The following is a 17,602-nucleotide window of genomic DNA, read 5'->3' as shown; positions in this document are numbered from 1 at the left end:
CAGGCCTAATGCTGCGGTCTGAGCCCGGCCAAGGCCCGTGACTTGAAGCAGGGGCCCGCTACGTTATCACTTTACTGAACTTGTCTCGGTCCACCGAGCTCGGAGTGGGCTCGGGACCGCTGCGGCAGCAGCACAAGAGGTAGATTGCTCACTGAATGGAAGGAGGCTCGTATTATAAACAGGTTATAACGTGGCCAGAAAATGCGCTCAATTCGCTGAATCGCTTGAAGAAATTCGTTTACTAATTATAAATAGAAGTGAAGATGAGGCGGGTCCTTGCGCATGGCTTTGTGAACAGTGATGTCATTTGTGAATAGCTCGGGAGTTGCAAGAGTTAAAGAAAATGATCGCATACACGCGTGAAAATATACTTCGAGCTGACTTTAGAATTTTAATCTGCAGTCGTATTTGACGGTGCACCGTGTTTATTATTAAAACGTCCTTGCAGCCGCAGCATTTCTTTTTATTTAAGGACACGATTGCGCAGGCAGAATTCATGGCCGCTTTTCAGTGAAGACGAAAAGCAAAAACGCCTGTTTAGTGCATAGTATGTGTTAAAAGACACGACGTGGGCTGCACCAGTATGCTTTTCCTCAATGGCATTTCTCAAAGCCTGGAGGTGTGGCTTTGGGAACACACACAACGATGTTGGAACCGGCAACTGCCGAACAATCGAATGAAGCTCCTCCTAGACCCGCAACTTCAAGCCAGGCCCAGGCCTAGGCGCCACGGATCAGCGAATTTTCCGTCTTCATCCCGTGCTGTGCTCTGGGGTGCCTCATTTGACGGGCGTTTGCACCTTTACCTGTATACGACTGCACAGGAAACAGAAAAGAAACAGGACAGTGCTGCTTAATAGAAATGTGTCTTAGCGTTGCGCACGTACAGCGTTCACAGTAGGTCCAAAAGCAGCAGAAACTAAAAAAGAATACTGTCAGAAGTGGGGTTCGAACCCACGCCCTCTTGCGAGGACCAGAGCTTAAATCTGGCGCCTTAGACCGCTCGGCCATCCTGACCACGGTGCAGCGGCTTTTACGAACATTTATTCACTCTGTGCAAGTGTATGTGCGTACATGTACCTGTCCAGCTGAGTTTTCGCATGCTTGGTGAGGTTAAATTTTGCACTACAGGCATGAATCCGCCTGTCCTTTCCCTGGCGCCTCCTCCTCGTCGCAGTGCCGAGCGCGACCGAGCTTAAAGGGACCCTGAAATGACTACGATGGGCATATTATAGCGCAACATATCTGTAAGGGTGGTCTTTGTGGGTATTCGAATCAGATCGGAAATCTCCGCGTGAACCCATAGTTTAGAATGAATTTTAAGAAATCGCTGCTCGCAGTAGCTCGCAACCGATTAGGGCGACACACCTCACCGCGCGTCCCCTACCACGATGACGTCAGCGGGCAGAAGAGTCAGCCTTCAAGCTCGCCGGCCCTGTCCGCCAGGTATGGAGAATGTGACTGAGGTGACCTTGGGAAGATAGAAAACATTTCGCGCGTATCTGTCGTTCTCAGAGGTCAAACTCGTTCCTACAAAGACTGATCAAAGACACGCTCACGTCGCCCCACCGAGGGAAAAGTGCGGAAAATTAGTTATCGAGGCCGAGGAACGTAGCTGTGCCGTGAGGCTGAGAGCAGGGACCCAGGTTTATTCCTCGCCGCGCCTTTATTATTCCGCGCCTCGGAAATCCGGAGGCAGGGAACGACAGAGGAAGACGACGACGACCGCCGAAGGCCGAAGCCGAAGGAGAGCGATAGAAGAAGACGAAGGCCGAGCTGTTAGATGCGTTCAAGCCACCACACCACCCTGTACTTTTCAACATCTTACTCAGCAGTATTCCCTGCAGTCCTCAGGTGTCCACCTATGTGTATGCTGATGACATCGCCTTTTTTGCTTCAGAGAAAGACATTTCCTCTTTGTACCAGTCCTTACAGTCCTACCTGAATGTCCTAGACCAGGGGTTCTCAAACTTTTTTGCTTGGAGGAACCCCAAAAGCCTTCAATAAGTTCCAGGGACCCCCCCCCCCCCCCCCCCCCCCCCTGCTTTCACTTACCAGCAATGTTGTCGAGTGGATTTTTGCTAAGAGAGAGTTGCAAAAGTTAAATGTTTATTGCACAGATTAACACAAATACTAATGTGATGGGTGGTGCGGCTTCCCTTTTAAGAGCAAGTCAAAGCGTGTCTCAGTAGCACTCAGAGCCAGTCTCATATCAGCTCCCGGGTCAGGGCCGGTGAGGGTTCTCGCGGAACACAAGAAGACAGCCCGCGGAACCCCTGTGTTCCGCGGAACCCAGTTTGAGAACCCCTGTCCTAGACCAATGGTTAGGAGACATTAATCTGTCCCTTAATGTCAATAAATGTGCTTTATTGGTTTTTCCGCTCTCTCGTCCAGTTAATATCTCTATTGTTTACCGGAACCATGTAATTCCTCAAGTGCAAAGTGTCAAATACCTCGGAGTAGTTTATGATCCTTCTCTTTCCTGGGGGGGCTCATATCGAGCAGATCACTGCGAAAGGAGTCCGAGCAGTCGGTATGCTGCGTAGGCTGAGCAGTGTTCGTTCTGGCATGAGAAGACATTCACTTCTTATGATTTATAGAATGTACGTCCGTCCAGTCTTAGAGTTCGGCTGAGTTTTATTCTCTGGTGTGCCAGCGTATAAACTTCGCCCCTTGATTCTCTTGGAGCGAGAGGCGTTGCGCCTTTGTTTGGGCCTTCCAAAATTTGTGGCGAATTTCGTTTTGTACCTGGAAGCGCGTATTCCATCATTGACTTCTAGATTTCGGCTCTTAACGGTGAAAACGTTCGTAAGAATGTGCGATTCTTCGCTTCATGCCTCCAATTTGATCTTCCTTCGTCAGCCTCGGCCATTTTTCATCGAATCCTGGTCTCGTTTCCGTACCCCTCAGATATGTTTTGTGCAATCCCTCCTTGACCCCTTAAACGTCCGCATTTCGGAGATCCGTCCGGTATGCGCCAACTCTTCATCTATTCAGATTGTCTTCGATGACATCTTTCCAAAACATGCAAAGTTAATGCCTTTCCATTTGCTCAGCGGTTTATTACAGGATTACCTGCTGTGCTTTAAATCTCATGTGCTCATAGCGACAGACGCCTCACAGTGTGAAGAAAAGGCCGGTGTTGGCATTTTCTCCATCTCCCTTGACTGGTCATTCTCACTCCGCCTTCCCGATTACACCCCTATTTATTTGGCCAAATTTCTAGCAGTTGTCTTAGCGTTGCGCAAATTAAACAGCTCCTTGTCATCTGTCATAATTATGACAGATTCATTATCGTTGTGTTCCTCTCTCACCGCGTCTACAACATCTCAGGCACTTCGGTTACTCAAATGCTTGGTTCCACCCCACGTGTGTTCATTACGGTTGGTCTGGGTGCCTGGGCACAGAGGAATCCATTTGAATGAGGTTGCCGATACCCTGGCGAAGGCATCTCTTCAAGGCCCAATCGTATCTGTGCTTCCACCCATCGCATATATTACGGCGGCCAGGTTTCGCAGGTATATGCTCTTGAAAAAATTCGCAGCATCAGCTCTGACCTCCTCTCCCGAATTCCGGCATCTCCTTTACCCGTGGTGCAGTAAAGGATGGCGATCACGCAAGCTTGAGGTTTCCTTCACGCGTGTACGTTGTCGCGTGCCTCACTTAAACTTCTACCTTTATAGATCTGGTCTGGCGGTCTCCCCATTGTGCCCGTTCTGCGGAGAACCCGAAACGATAGATCATTTCTTGTTGACCTGCCGCCGTTTCTCCTCTTTACGGAGCCGCCTGCTGGAGCTTCCGTTACGACAGCTTGGTCTAAGTCTGTCTGCCGGGGTTGCTCTGTCTCTTGGGGCTTCCTCCCTTGGGCACAGCAACTGGAATGTGCTCTCCGCCATGCAAAACTTCCTTACAGACACTAAACGGCTGCCGTCTTAAGCTCTGCTCTTTCTCATGATCAATATTCCTCTGGAACGAAAGCTTTCTGAAACGCGGAATATTTAGCCCCGTTCTCTATTTCAGTCACCGATCTAACAGCATTTGTTTAGCCTATTTCAATTGCACATCTGAGATCCTTTCATTTATTTCCTAATTGCTATTATTATCATAATTATTTTATTTTTCCCTGCCATTATTTCCTAAGGTGTTTAACATTTTGTGCACCTATCAGTTGCCGCCTGTGTCTTGGCCAATCCCCCGCAGTGGGTACGCGCCATTATCTAGAGGTCAACAACAACAACAACAACACCACACCTTGGCTATTTCCCCCCATGTGGGCATGTGCTATGCTTTAAGAGGAAGAAGAAGAATTAGATGCGTTCGATTCGACCCAGGGGGGCACTGACGACCAGGGCCAGGAGCGTCCGGCGAGAATTGCGTGGCGCGCCGTTTCCGTCATCCTCAACCTCTATCAGGGAGTCAGAGTAAACGGAGTCGACCACGACGTCCCTCGACGAATACGAGCGCCCTGTCGACGAATACCAGGTCTCCAAGGAGGTCATGCGAGGCATCCAGAACACGGACCCGGTGGGGTTTGGTGCGCTGACGCCGGACCCGCAGTCCGTCGCGCAGCAGAGGTCCACACAGCAGGTCAACGCGCTGGCCGACCAGAGGAAGGCCGCTGCAGAGTCGAGCCGGATGGAGAAGAGTGGCGGATACGTGTTCCAGAACCGGCCCCCATCGTCCACCTCTGGGGGCACACCCTTCTGTGGGCCACGCGATATCTACCAGCGTGCGTGTATTATTTGTATATATCCCTCTTTCTTGTCTTGCTTCATTTCTCTTCCGTTCACTGCACCTTTTCTAGCGTTCCGCCTTTCCTTTAGCGCGCTCATGTTCCGGTGACATTTTTTCCATGCAGAGATGGCCTCCACACTCCTGCATGACGATGGAGTCGCGGTTCGACAAGCGGCTGGCGGGACCGACTGAGTGGAACTGCCGCGTTCACGGACTCCGGCCCTTGTAGTGGCACCCACGGCGCCACTGCGCATGCTCAATAGTTGTAACACCGATTTCCCATCAACAACTAAATAGCGGAGAAGGTGGAGGGAGAACGTTCATAACTTTCATATGACTACTGCACTGTCGCTTGTTGACACCAGCTGTGATTGATTCCTCAGTGCTCTATAGTACGACATTGTCATTTTCGCTGTCTAAGATCACAATGCGCTCACAGTTTTGATAAAATTCTCATCCAAATGTTTTGCCTTCAGAGCCATTCACTGTGATGCACTTTATGCGGTGCAGAGACCCACACGTGCTCAATTTTATGTGCCTTCGTGTTTTGAGTTATTTCTGCAGTCCGCGGTTGCCCACACACACCTGTGTGACTGTTTGATTCGTGAAGCTTTGCATACAAATGTATACACCATTCACATCTGGACCTCCTGTATGAAAGCTCCCACAATATCAGGCAAACAGCTGCAAGGGGATTAAGCACGACGTCGCGACCATCGGTGTGAGGGCCACCTTTGAGGGGCATTCGCCCCTGCGTTCTTGAATCGTATCTCTACGAGGAACATTCACAGCCAAACATTCGCGCGCTGACCTTGGGACCGAGAAGACTTGCCTAGGCGATCCGGACAGCGGGCGATCTCGAGACACTAAGGTCCCGTGATGCAAGCGGGCCTGGATCGTACTTATGTAGGGACCACTTTTGCACCCTTCAGGAGGGCGTGAACGTTTCGCTCAGTGGATCGATACAGCCATTTTTGTGTATGCCGGTGCCGTAAACAAGTGAGCGCTCGCGATTGCAAAACGCAAAAGTGACGACTAGCGTGTTCCCTTTTATATTGCTTGTGCCTGTAGGTTCATTATCGCGAGATCCAAGGAAGGAGAGCTAGCCATTCCACAGAGCCAGTTGCATCGGCAGGATGAGGAGCATGGAAACTCAGGGGGCACTTTGAACGTATAAAGTGCGTAGTGGCGAAAGCGTTTTCCGCACCACTTTGACTGCCTCTGTGGCGCTGCAGTAACGTCACCACTGGGTGACGTCACACATAACCAATGACTAATTACCAAGTAATGACAAATTACTAATTAATGGCTAATTACTAATTACTAAACACTAAATAACTGCTAATTAATGACGCTTAAACTTTTCCTTTAGGAGTGAAACGCGACAGCGTGTTGTAACGCTGCCAGGGAGTCCAAGGAACGCCACCACCCGTTCGGTGCGATGCCTTGCCCTTTGAGCGCAACGCTTTTTGAGGAAAGGAAATGGCGCAGTAATTCTGTCATCTCGGTGGACACCTGGACCGCACCGTGCGGGAAGAGAGGAAGTCGGAGTGAAAAAAGAGAGAGAAAGATGGGCCGTAATGAATAAAATGAAAATTGCATTTGAGGAGAGGAAATTATGCAGTAACTGTATCACCTATCTCGATGGACACCCGTCTGAAGCATGACACCTCTGCTGACAAGCTTCTGCTGACTGCCTTCTATCGGCAACGATGAGGCATTAAAGGCTTTCGCCTTACTACGCCTGTTAATGTAGGAACGCATTAAGCGCCTCCGTTTGTGGACCTCGGTGTCCGTCACATCGAGGGTTTTCTGTCCGAGCGCAAAAATAAAGCGTAGATACAGTACAATGTCATCTAGCGTCGCTTGGAATGAGATTGAGTGATCACCATCCAGGTTGCATTCACGGCTGGACAAAGCCGCGTAGTTCCGGCATTGGTTTCTAATTATTCCTGCGTTGCGCCGGCCGCGACTGCCCTGCATCAAAATTAAAACCTGACCGTTTCACTTAAATCTCTGCTGCCCTCGACTATATTTTGTTTCCGTTGGTTTCTACGTCGTAACGCTTAGAGAACGCCAGTTCTTTATTGTGCGTGTTACGTGCCTGGCCAAGGCCATTTTTTCGTGTGAATTTTAATGAGGTCAACACGCATTTGGTCTGACTGACTTCGACCGACCGACCGACCGTCCGACCGACCGACCGACCGACCGACCGACCGACCGACCGACCGACCGACCGACCGACCGACCGACCGACCGACCGACCGACCGACCGACCGACCGACCGACCGACCGACCGACCGACTGATTTTTACATGGGACAGCTACTGACTGACTGACTGACTGACTGACTGATTTTTACATGGGACAGCTACAGTGAGGGCTATGGAACACGCTGCAGCGGAGAGCTCGAAATTTCGACCACGTGGGGTACATTAACAGGCACAAAAATCTGCCTACGGGCGCTTGTGCATTTTGGCGCCTTCAGAATGCTGCACAAATTTCTGCACTCCATCGACGCATACCTCAGACCAAGATTGCCATCCAGACATCTTTGCCATCTGGAAGATCTTTATCATCGTCTTCGTCTAAACACTGCGTTTACGACCCCCTTATAGATCCATTTAAGTCAAGCGAACAGTGCGCATTGAGACAACTGCGGCTTAGTAGAGACAGTGGAGCATATTTTGTCAGAGTACCCAGCGTACACTGTGGAGAGTGCACATTATGAGCGTCTTATGGAATCACTCAAGTGCCTCTAACACTCGAATGTGTATTAGGACCCTTAGCTTTCCATGGACAGCAGAGACGCGCTAAAACTTTTTATTTGATTATTTAATGAAATTGGTATTCTAGACAAACTCTACTCCCTCCGTACAGTGCTCTCACTGCGCATTCTCTATGCAGTGAACTCCGTCATCCCTTTCCTACAACTGTCTTATTCAGTCTTTCTCTCTCCGAGTCCCTTCCTCACGCAGAGTAGCAAGGCAGCGGCTTTAAACGCCGTCTGAATTGTCTGTTTTTCAATGAAAGAGCCCCTCTCTGTCAAAAGGCTGCCGCCGCGGCCGATACCGAAACCGGGACCTTGGGCTGAGCAGAATTACAGGTCCGGAGTATTGCGCCTGCGCCCGAGAGCGCCTGAATCCGGCAGAGAGCACACGCCCCAAATCTGCATTTGGGGCGTGTGCACAAAAGCGAAACAGCGGAGGGAATCAGTGCAGACGTAACGTCTGCTGGTGTCGTGTTGCAGTGCCTGCGGAGCCCAATTCGAACTGCCTGCTCTAGTGTACGGCGCATGGGCTTCGTTGCCTGGTGCTAGAAAAGGGTTAGCAGCGGAGCAAAAGAAAGTGCATGGCATGGTACAAGAACGCGGGCGGTTCGAATTGGACGCCTTGGGCATTGCAACGCGTCATCAAGGAATAGTGTTTGCTCTGAACTTCCGGCGCACCTCATGAGCTCTGTTTAATCTTGTGAAAAAAAATAAAGAACACCCGATTTCCTCGCGATGCAGGGCTTTAGAGAAAAAAATTATGACATCGTCTGGTCCATAGCTACGCACTCGCCATTGGCCGTAACCACTAGACTGTGCTAAATAACAAGTAGCTTCGTAATTTTGAGTTAATTAACCCATAGGCATGCTTTACAAAATGACTGGCGTCGCCCGCGGCTGGAAGTTTGTTGCTGAGAATATGTGATTTCTTTCGAACATCCTATCTCGGGGATTTTTCGAAAGTGTTAGCTTAAACACTCGGTATATGTACTCTTTCACTACAATTTTTTTTTAGTGAGCTGGATTCGCCAGACTGCTGAACATCGTGCGCGTTAGTTTTCTTCATACTAGTGTTTAGCCCTACCACACTACTTTGCTTATTCACGCGAAAACATGGTGACGTCACTGGAGAATTTTGTGCCATGGACGCGCGACAGACGCCGGCTTTTGTGCTGATGGGACATATGTTTTCGCGTTAATATTGCCACGTATCATTGTGGTGTCCGTTCATTCGCGCAAGGACGCAGGAAAGGGGTGTTATCATTTGTGTTCGTGACGCGAGAAGCGACCGGACTAATCTCGATTGATCACAGCCATGAATAGCTGCATCTACGTGTTTTCAGATTACTGTAGAAGATCTTCACCTGTTATCTCGAAGTTTCCTTGAGGGCTTTAAATTGAGCGATGCCGTGAGCTGCGGGCATTCGTAGTTCGACGACCGACGAGCACGTTTGTTGCTTACGCCGCCGCCGAGTGATTGATTCAGTTCTTTTGCGGGCGCAAGTCAGCCCTAATAAAGAGCTTCGTTTCCAAGACTGGTTGGTGTCTTCCTGACCACTAGACTGCTGTCACTACAACTTGACAATATAGGCAAACGCGTGCACAAGAAATCGCAATGAAGCGTCAGCGTCCCGTCACCGCGTCGAATACGTTGTCGCGCTGCACTTTGGGGATCACACAGCATTGATCGCTGTCATGTAATATGCAAGTCGAACTGAATTTTGCACAAACACACACATCTGCGTTGCCTTCCATAGTGATCACGTCGCACAAGTAATGTAGACTGTCGACTGTTTGTACTCTCTGCTGGTTAGCTGCATTGCGCGAATCGCTGTACTACATCGATGTTTGCACCCTGAATACACGCAGCTGTCGCTGCGCGACAAATTGCGCGACAGCGTAGAACCCACCGGTTTCCTCAAACGGGTACAAGATTTCCACCGCTCTAATACTCGGCTTTGCTGGGTGGTTGGCTTTAGAAAGGAGCCTGCACCTTCACATCCCGCGACTAGAGGTGACCCTAGTGTATGCGTTTCCTTGCGAATGTATGCCAATGAGTACATGTGCTATCAGAGAGGAAGCGGTCTTTAATGAACTTCACAACAGAGCTCCCGACGAGACAATGCTTCCGCGTTCAAAGCACGTACGCAGTGTTAAGTGACCCCCGTTTTTATCGTTCCCTTCTCCTCAGCTCAAATGTCCGTGGTCGCTTGTGCTCGCGCCCCGAGAGAGATTCCTAATGGTACCAAAGCGATGGTCTTCCGGTGCCACTGAGTGGGTGAGAACGTGAAGGTGTAAACATTTGGGGTTTAAGGACCCAAAGCGACACATGTCGACGATGGGGGACACCGTATAGCGGTGGGCTCCGGATTAATTTATACCAACTGCTGTTCATTGATGTAGTACGCTTACATCGCACGGCACGCGGGCGTCTCTGTTTCGCTCCATTCGAAATAGAGCCAGCGCGGCAGGGATCGAACACGCGACCTTGGCATCAGTAGCCGAACACCAAAGCCACTAAGCTACCACTGCGGGGATATAGTATGGGAACCGTGACGTAATTTCATCAGATGCCACAGCTAGGTGGAATCCAACGGCGGCATAACTGGCAGCTGTCACGGTTGAAAGAAATGTGAAGATTCCTGGCCGTGCTTGCGAATTAATCTTTGGGGACAATTGGGCCACTGTGTTTTTGAGATATGACGCTATTACCAACGCGCGAAAAACAAACTATATAGTAGGATACATACAACCCCAGAACGAAGCGGCAAATGCTCCTTAAAGGAGGCCCTCCAGCCAATGGCGTCGACTGATTTTCATGACGTCGCGGTTAATCCGTGGTCACGCTACAGCATGACAAGGGATTGACCACAGATTGATCGCGACTTCATGAAATCGGTCAACGCCAAAAGGCTGGAGGTGAGCACTGCACAGGCCTAATCCTGAGGTCTGAGCCCGGGCAAGGCCCGTGACTTGAAGCAGGGGCCCGCTACATTATCACTTTACTGAACTTGGCTCGGTCCACCCAGCTCGGAGTGGGCTCGGGGCCGTTGCGGCAGCAGCACAAGAGGTAGATTGCTCACTGAATGGAAGGAGGCTCGTATTATAAACAGGTTATAACGTGGCCAGAAAATGCGCTCAATTCGCTAAATCGCTTGAAGAAATTCGTTTGCTAATTATAAAAAGACGTGAAGATGAGGCGGGTCCTCGCGCATGGCTTTGTGAACAGTGATGTCATCTGTGAATAGCTCGGGAGTTGCAAGAGTTAAAGAAAAGGATCGCATACACGCGTGAAAATATACTTCGAGCTGACTTTAGAATTTTAATCTGCAGTCGTATTTGACGGTGCACCGTGTTTATTAATTAAACGTCCTTGCAACCGCAGCATTTCTTTTTATTTAAGGACACGATTGTGCAGGTAGAATTCATGGCCGCTTTTCAGTGAAGACGAAAAGCAAAAACGCCTGTTTAGTGCATAGTATGTGTTAAAAGACACGACGTGGGCTGCACCACTATGCTTTTCCTCAATGGCATTTCTCAAAACCTGGAGGTGTGACTTTGGGAACACACACAACGATGTTGGAACCGGCAACTGCCGAACAATCGAACGAAGCTCCTCCTAGACCCGCAACTTCAAGCCAGGCCCAGGCCTAGGCGCCACGGATCAGCGAATTTTCCGTCTTCATCCCATGCTGTGCTCTGGGGTGCCTCATTTGACGGGCATTTGCAGCTTTACCAGTGTACGACTGCAGAGGAAAGAGAGAAAAAAAACAGGACAGTGCTGCTTAATAGAAATGTGTCTTAGCGTTGCGCACGTACAGCGTTCACAGTAGGTCCAAAAACAGCAGAAACTAAAAAATATTAGTGTCAGAAGTGGGGTTCGAACCCACGCCCTCTTGCGAGGACCAGAGCTTAAATCTGGCGCCTTAGACCGCTCGGCCATCCTGACCACGGTGCGGCGGCTTTTACGAACATTTATTCACTCTGTGCAGGTGTGTGTGCGTACATGTGCCTGTCCAGCAGAGTTTTCGCATGCTTGGTGAGGTTAAATTTTGCACTACAGGCATGAATCCGCCTGTCCTTTCCCTGTCGCCTCCTCCTCGTCGCAGTGCCGAGCGCGACCGAGCTTAAAGGGACCCTGAAATGACTACGATGGGCATATTATAGCGCAACATATCTGTAAGGGCGGTCTTTGTGGGTATTCGAATCAGATCGGAAATCTCCGCGTGAACCCATAATTTAGAATGAATTTTAAAAAATCGCTGCTCGCAGTCGCTCGCAACAGATTAGGGCGACACACCGCACTGCGCGTCCCCTACCACGATGACGTCAACGGGCAGAAGAGTCAGCCTTCAAGCTCGCCGGCCCTGTCCGCCAGGCATGGAGAATGTGACTGAGGTGACCTTGGGAAGATAGAAAACATTTCGCGCGTATCTGTCGTTCTCAGAGGTCAAACTGGTTTCTACAAAGACTGATCAAAAACCCGCTCACGTCGCCCCACCGAGGGAAAAGTGCGATCCCTGCGGAAATTTAGTTATTGACGTAGCTGTGCCGTGAGGCTGAGAGCAGGGACCCAGGTTTATTCCTCGCCGCGCCTTTATTATTCCGCGCCTCGGGAATCCGGAGGCAGGGAACGACAGAGGAAGACGACGACGACCGCCGAAGGCCGAAGCCGAAGGAGAGCGATAGAAGAAGACGAAGGCCGAGCTGATAGATGCGTTCAAGCCCGAGGACATCATCATCATCGTTCAAGCCACCACACCTTGGCTATTTCCCCCCATGTGGGTATGTGCCATGCTTTAAGAGGAAGAGGAAGAAGTAGATGCTTTCGATTCGGCCCAGGGTGACATTGACGACCAGGGCCAGTAGCGTTCGGCGAGAATTGCGTGGCGCGCCGTTTCCGCCATCCTCAACCTCTATGAAGGAGTCAGAGCAAGGCACGGAGTCGACCACGACGTCCCTCGCCGAATACGAGCGGCCTGTCGACGAGTACCAGGTCTGCAAGGAGGTCATGCGAGGCATCCAGAACACGGACCCGGTGGGGTTTGGTGCGCTGACGTCGGACCCGCAGTCCGTCGCGCAGCAGAGGTCCACACAGGAGGTCAACGTGCTGGCCGACCAGAGGAAGGCCGCTGCAGAGTCGAGCCGGATGGAGAAGAGTGGCGGATACGTGTTCCAGAACCAGCCCCCATCGTCCACCTCTGGGGGCACACCCTTCTGTGGGCCACACGATATCTACCAGCGTGAGTGTATTCTTTGCTTATATCTCCTTTTCTTGTCTTGCTTCATTTCTCTTCTGTTCACTGCACCTTTTCTAGCGTTCCGCCTTTTCTTTAGCGCGCTCACGTTCCGGTGACATTTTTCCATGCAGAGATGGCCTCCACACTCCTGCATGACGATGGAGTCGCGGTTGGACAAGCGGCTGGCGGGACCGACTGAGTGGAACTGCCGCGTTCACGGACTCCGGCCCTCGTGGTGGCACCCACGGCGCCACTGCGCATGCTCAATCATTGTAATACCGATTTCCCATCAATAACTAAATAGCGGAGAAGGTGGAGGGAGAACGTTCATAACTTTCATATGACTACTGCACTGTCGCTTGTTGACACCAGCTGTGATTGATTCCTCAGTGCTCTATAGTACGACATTGTCATTTTCGCTGTCTAAGATCACAATGCGCTCACAGTTTTGATAAAATTCTCATCCAAATGTTTTGCCTTCAGAGCCATTCACTGTGATGCACTTTATGCGGTGCAGAGACCCACACGTGCTCAATTTTATGTGCCTTCGCGTTTTGAGTTATTTCTGCAGTCCGCGGTTGCCCACACACACCTGTGTGACTGTTTGATTCGTGAAGCTTTGCATACAAATGTATACACAATCCGCATCTAGACCTTCTGTATGAAAGCTCCCACAATATCAGGTAAACAGCTGCAAGGGGATTAAGCACGACGTCGCGCCAATCGGTGTGAGGGCCACCTTTGAGGGGCATTCGCCGCTTCGTTCTTGAATCGTATCTCTACGAGGAACATTCACAGCCAAACATTCGCGCGCTGACCTTGGGACCGAGAAGACTTGCCTAGGCGATCCGGACAGCGGGCGATCTCGAGGCACTAAGGTCGCGTGATGCAAGCGGGCCTGGATCGTACTTATGTAGGGACCACTTTTGCACCCTTCAGGAGGGCGTGAACGTTTCGCTCAGTGGATCGATACAGCCATTTTTGTGTATGCCGGTGCCGTAAACAAGTGAGCGCTCGCGATTGCAAAACGCAAAAGTGACGACTAGCCTGTTCCCTTTTATATTGCTTGTGCCTGTAGGTTCTTTATCGCGAGATCTAAGGAAGCAGAGCTAGCCATTCCGCAGAGCCAGTTGCATCGGCAGGATGAGGAGCAAGGAAACTCAGGGGGCACTTTGAACGTATAAAGTGCGTAGTGGCGAAAGCGTTTTCCGCACCACTTTGACTGCCTCTGTGGCGCTGGTAACGTCACCACTGGGTGACGTCACACATAACCAATGACTAATTACCAAGTAATGACAAATTACTAATTAATGGCTATTACTAATTAATCACAACACTAATTAACTGCTAATTATAAAAAGACGTGAAGATGAGCCGGGTCCGCGCGCATGATTTTGTGAACAGTGATGTCATCTGTGAATAGCTCGGGAGTTGCAAGAGTTAAAGAAAAGGATCGCATACACGCGTGAAAATATACTTCGAGCTGACTTTAGATTTTTAATCTGCAGTCGTATTTTACGGTGCACGGTGTTTATTATTAAAACGTGCTTGCAGCCGCAGTATTTCTTTTTATTTATGAACAGGATGCACAGGTAGAATTCATGGCCGCTTTTCAGTGGAGACGAAAAGCAAAAACGGCTGTTTAGAGCATAGTATGTGTTAAAAGACACGACGTGGGCTGCACCAGTATGCTTTTCCTCAATGGCATTTCTCAAAGCCTGGAGGTGTGGCTTTGGGAACACACACAACGATGTTGGAACCGGCGACTGCCGAACAACCGAATGAAGCTCCTCCTAGACCCGCAACTTCAAGCCAGGCCCAGGCCTAGGCGCCACGGATCAGCGAATTTTCCGTCTTCATCCCATGCTGTGCTCTGGGGTGCCTCATTTGACGGGCATTTGCAGCTTTACCTGTGTACGACTGCAGAGGAAAGAGAGAAAAAAAACAGGACAGTGCTGCTTAATAGAAATGTGTCTTAGCGTTGCGCACGTACAGCGTTCACAGTAGGTCCAAAAGCAGCAAAAACTAAAAAAGAATACTGTCAGAAGGGGGGTTCGAACCCATGCCGTCTTGCGAGGACCAGAGCTGAAATCTGGCGCCTTAGACCGCTCGGCCATTCTGACCTTTTTTTCTTATTGCATGGAAGAACTTCCGTAAAAAGGGGGAAAACTTCAATCAAACTGGTTCGCGTCATAAGTTGCCGGGCTGCTTAATACGAGCCCGCCATAGCCCTAACTCAATACTGCATCCCCATCAAAACATCAAAATTCAGGGAGGCACACACATGCATCTAGGCACGGCAGCCAGCTTGGAGGTTCTTCGCGTGCAGGATATACACTCCTCACCAAAGCACACTGTTCACGAAACACAGATTTGGACGATCTTGGTGGCTCGGCATGCCTGTTCATCATACGGCTTTTCCAAAGACTGAATAGTCCCATCAACACAAACAGATCATAAGGCACAACAGAGTTTTTGCCAACAGGCAGAAATCTAATAGTGTATGGTGTAATTTCAATGTCCTTCTTAAGAGTTCTTTGTAGTATGTCCGAAAGGATTATGGCATCACGGCACAGGATGAAGCAATGATCAATTGTCTCAGGCACGTTACACAGACGGCAATTCACATTCCAGGGTACAAAGATCTCCTTGTCATTAAGAAATGTCTTGCCAGGCAGCGTCGCTGTGTGTAGTTTGAAAAAGAACGTTTTAGCGGCTGCCTGAATGCACACCCGCCTAACACGCTTTAGAACACTGATGTCCAAAGACCCCAGATAAGGCTACCGATACAATGGTGTAGGGAACAAAGACTCAGTGAGAGCCTGGGTCATCTGTTTTCTCGAGAGGCTATAGAGGTAATCTAAAGAGAAGCGCACAGTGAGGAAATTGAAAGTGTCAGCAACCTCCTTAAGGAATCCCCATAAAGTCCCCTCACGAGCCTCCACAGTCGGTGCGAATAATTAAGGCAAATGAAAACTAAGCCGCCTAATGAGCACAGCTACCAGAAACGGGTGGTTTGCCGATTTGAAAAAGAAAAAACCGGCACGGCGGATGTTACGAACATATATTCGCTCTGTGCAAGTGTATGTGCTTACATGTACGCACCTGTTCAGCTCAGTTTTCACATGCTTGGTGAGGTTGAATTTTGCACTGCAGGCATGAATCCGCCTGTCCTTTCCCTGTCGCCTCCTCCTCGTCGCAGTGCCGAGCGCGACCGAGCTTAAAGGGACCCTGAAATGACTACGATGGGCATATTATAGCGCAACATATCTGTAAGGGTGGTCTTTGTGGGTATTCGAATCAGATCGGAAATCTCCGCGTGAACCCATAGTTTAGAATGAATTTTAAAAAATCGCTGCTCGCACTAGCTCGCAACAGATTAGGGCGACACACCGCATTGCGCGTCCCCTACCACGATGACGTCAGCGGGCAGAAGAGTCAGCCTTCAAGCTCGCCGGCCGTGTCCGCCAGGCATGGAGAATGTGACTGAGGTGACCTTGGGAAGATAGAAAACATTTCGCGCGTATCTGTCGTTCTCAGAGGTCAAACTCGTTCCTACAAAGACTGATCAAAGACACGCTCACGTCGCCCCACCGAGGGAAAAGTGCGGTCAGAGCGGAAATTTAGTTATCGAGGCCGAGGAACGTAGCTGTGCCGTGAGGCTGAGAGCAGGGACCCAGGTTTATTCCTCGCCGCGCCTTTATTATTCCGCGTCTCGGGAATCCGGAGGCAGGGAACGACAGAGGAAGACGACGACGACCGCCGAAGGCCGAAGCCGAAGGAGAGCGATAGAAGAAGACGAAGGCCGAGCTGTTAGATGCGTTCAAGCCACCACACCTTAGCTATTTCCCCCATGTGGGCATGTGCTATGTTTTAAGAGGAAGAAGAAGAAGTAGATGCGTTCGATTCGACCCAGGGGGGCACTGACGACCAGGGCCAGGAGCGTGCGGCGAGAATTGCGTGGCGCGCCGTTTCCGTCATCCTCAACCTCTATCAGGGAGTCAGAGTAAGGCACGGAGTCGACCACGACGTCCCTCGACGAAGAGGAGCGCCCTGTCGACGAATACCAGGTCTCCAAGGAGGTCATGCGAGGCATCCAGAACATGGACCCGGTAGGGTTTGGTGCGCTGACGTCGGGCCCGCAGTCCGTAGCGCAGCAGAGGTCCACACTGGAGGTCAACGTGCTGGCCGACCGGAGGAAGGCCGCTGCAGAGTCGAGCCGGATGGAGAAGAGTGGCGGATACGTGTTCCAGAACCGGCCCCCATCGTCCACCTCTGGGGGCACACCCTTCTGTGGGCCACACGATATCTACCAGCGTGCGTGTATTATTTGTATATATCGCTATTTCTTGTCTTGCTTCATTTATCTTCCGTTCACTGCATCTTTTCTAGCGTTCCGCCTTTCCTTTAGCGCGCTCATGTTCCGGTGACATTTTTTCCATGCAGAGAAGGCCTCCACACTCCTGCATGACGATGGAGTCGCGGTTGGACAAGCGGCTGGCGGGACCGACTGAGTGGAACTGCCGCGTTCACGGACTCCGGCCCTCGTGGTGGCACCCACGGCGCCACAGCGCATGCTCAATCATTGTAATACCGATTTCCCATCAATAACTAAATAGCGGAGAAGGTGGAGGGAGAACGTTCATAACTTTCATATGACTACTGCACTGTCGCTTGTTGACACCAGCTGTGATTGATTCCTCAGTGCTCTATAGTACGACATTGTCATTTTCGCTGTCTAAGATCACAATGCGCTCACAGTTTTGATAAAATTCTCATCCAAATGTTTTGCCTTCAGAGCCATTCACTGTGATGCACTTTATGCGGTGCAGAGACCCACACGTGCTCAATTTTATGTG

At 50.4% G+C, this 17,602-nt stretch overlaps 2 non-coding genes and 1 pseudogene across 2 annotated transcripts; 1 reads left to right on the top strand and 2 right to left on the bottom strand.

Moving 5' to 3' along the window:
• Positions 1–932: 932 nt before the first annotated feature.
• TRNAL-UAA (transfer RNA leucine (anticodon UAA)) lies at positions 933–1,016 on the bottom strand. The gene has a single exon. It is a non-coding gene; the product is annotated as a tRNA-Leu (tRNA).
• A 3,480-nt stretch (positions 1,017–4,496) lies between these two features.
• LOC149349497 (uncharacterized) lies at positions 4,497–4,962 on the top strand (annotated as a pseudogene).
• A 6,406-nt stretch (positions 4,963–11,368) lies between these two features.
• On the bottom strand, positions 11,369–11,452 carry TRNAL-UAA (transfer RNA leucine (anticodon UAA)). The gene has a single exon. It is a non-coding gene; the product is annotated as a tRNA-Leu (tRNA).
• Positions 11,453–17,602: the final 6,150 nt, after the last annotated feature.

This window comes from Amblyomma mixtum, chromosome 3 (genome assembly GCF_055824585.1).
Source record: "Amblyomma mixtum isolate Tamu chromosome 3, ASM5582458v1, whole genome shotgun sequence".
Taxonomy (NCBI): domain Eukaryota; kingdom Metazoa; phylum Arthropoda; class Arachnida; order Ixodida; family Ixodidae; genus Amblyomma; species Amblyomma mixtum.
The sequence above is the reverse complement of the archived record's forward strand: the minus strand, read 5'-3'. Positions and strand labels throughout refer to the sequence as shown.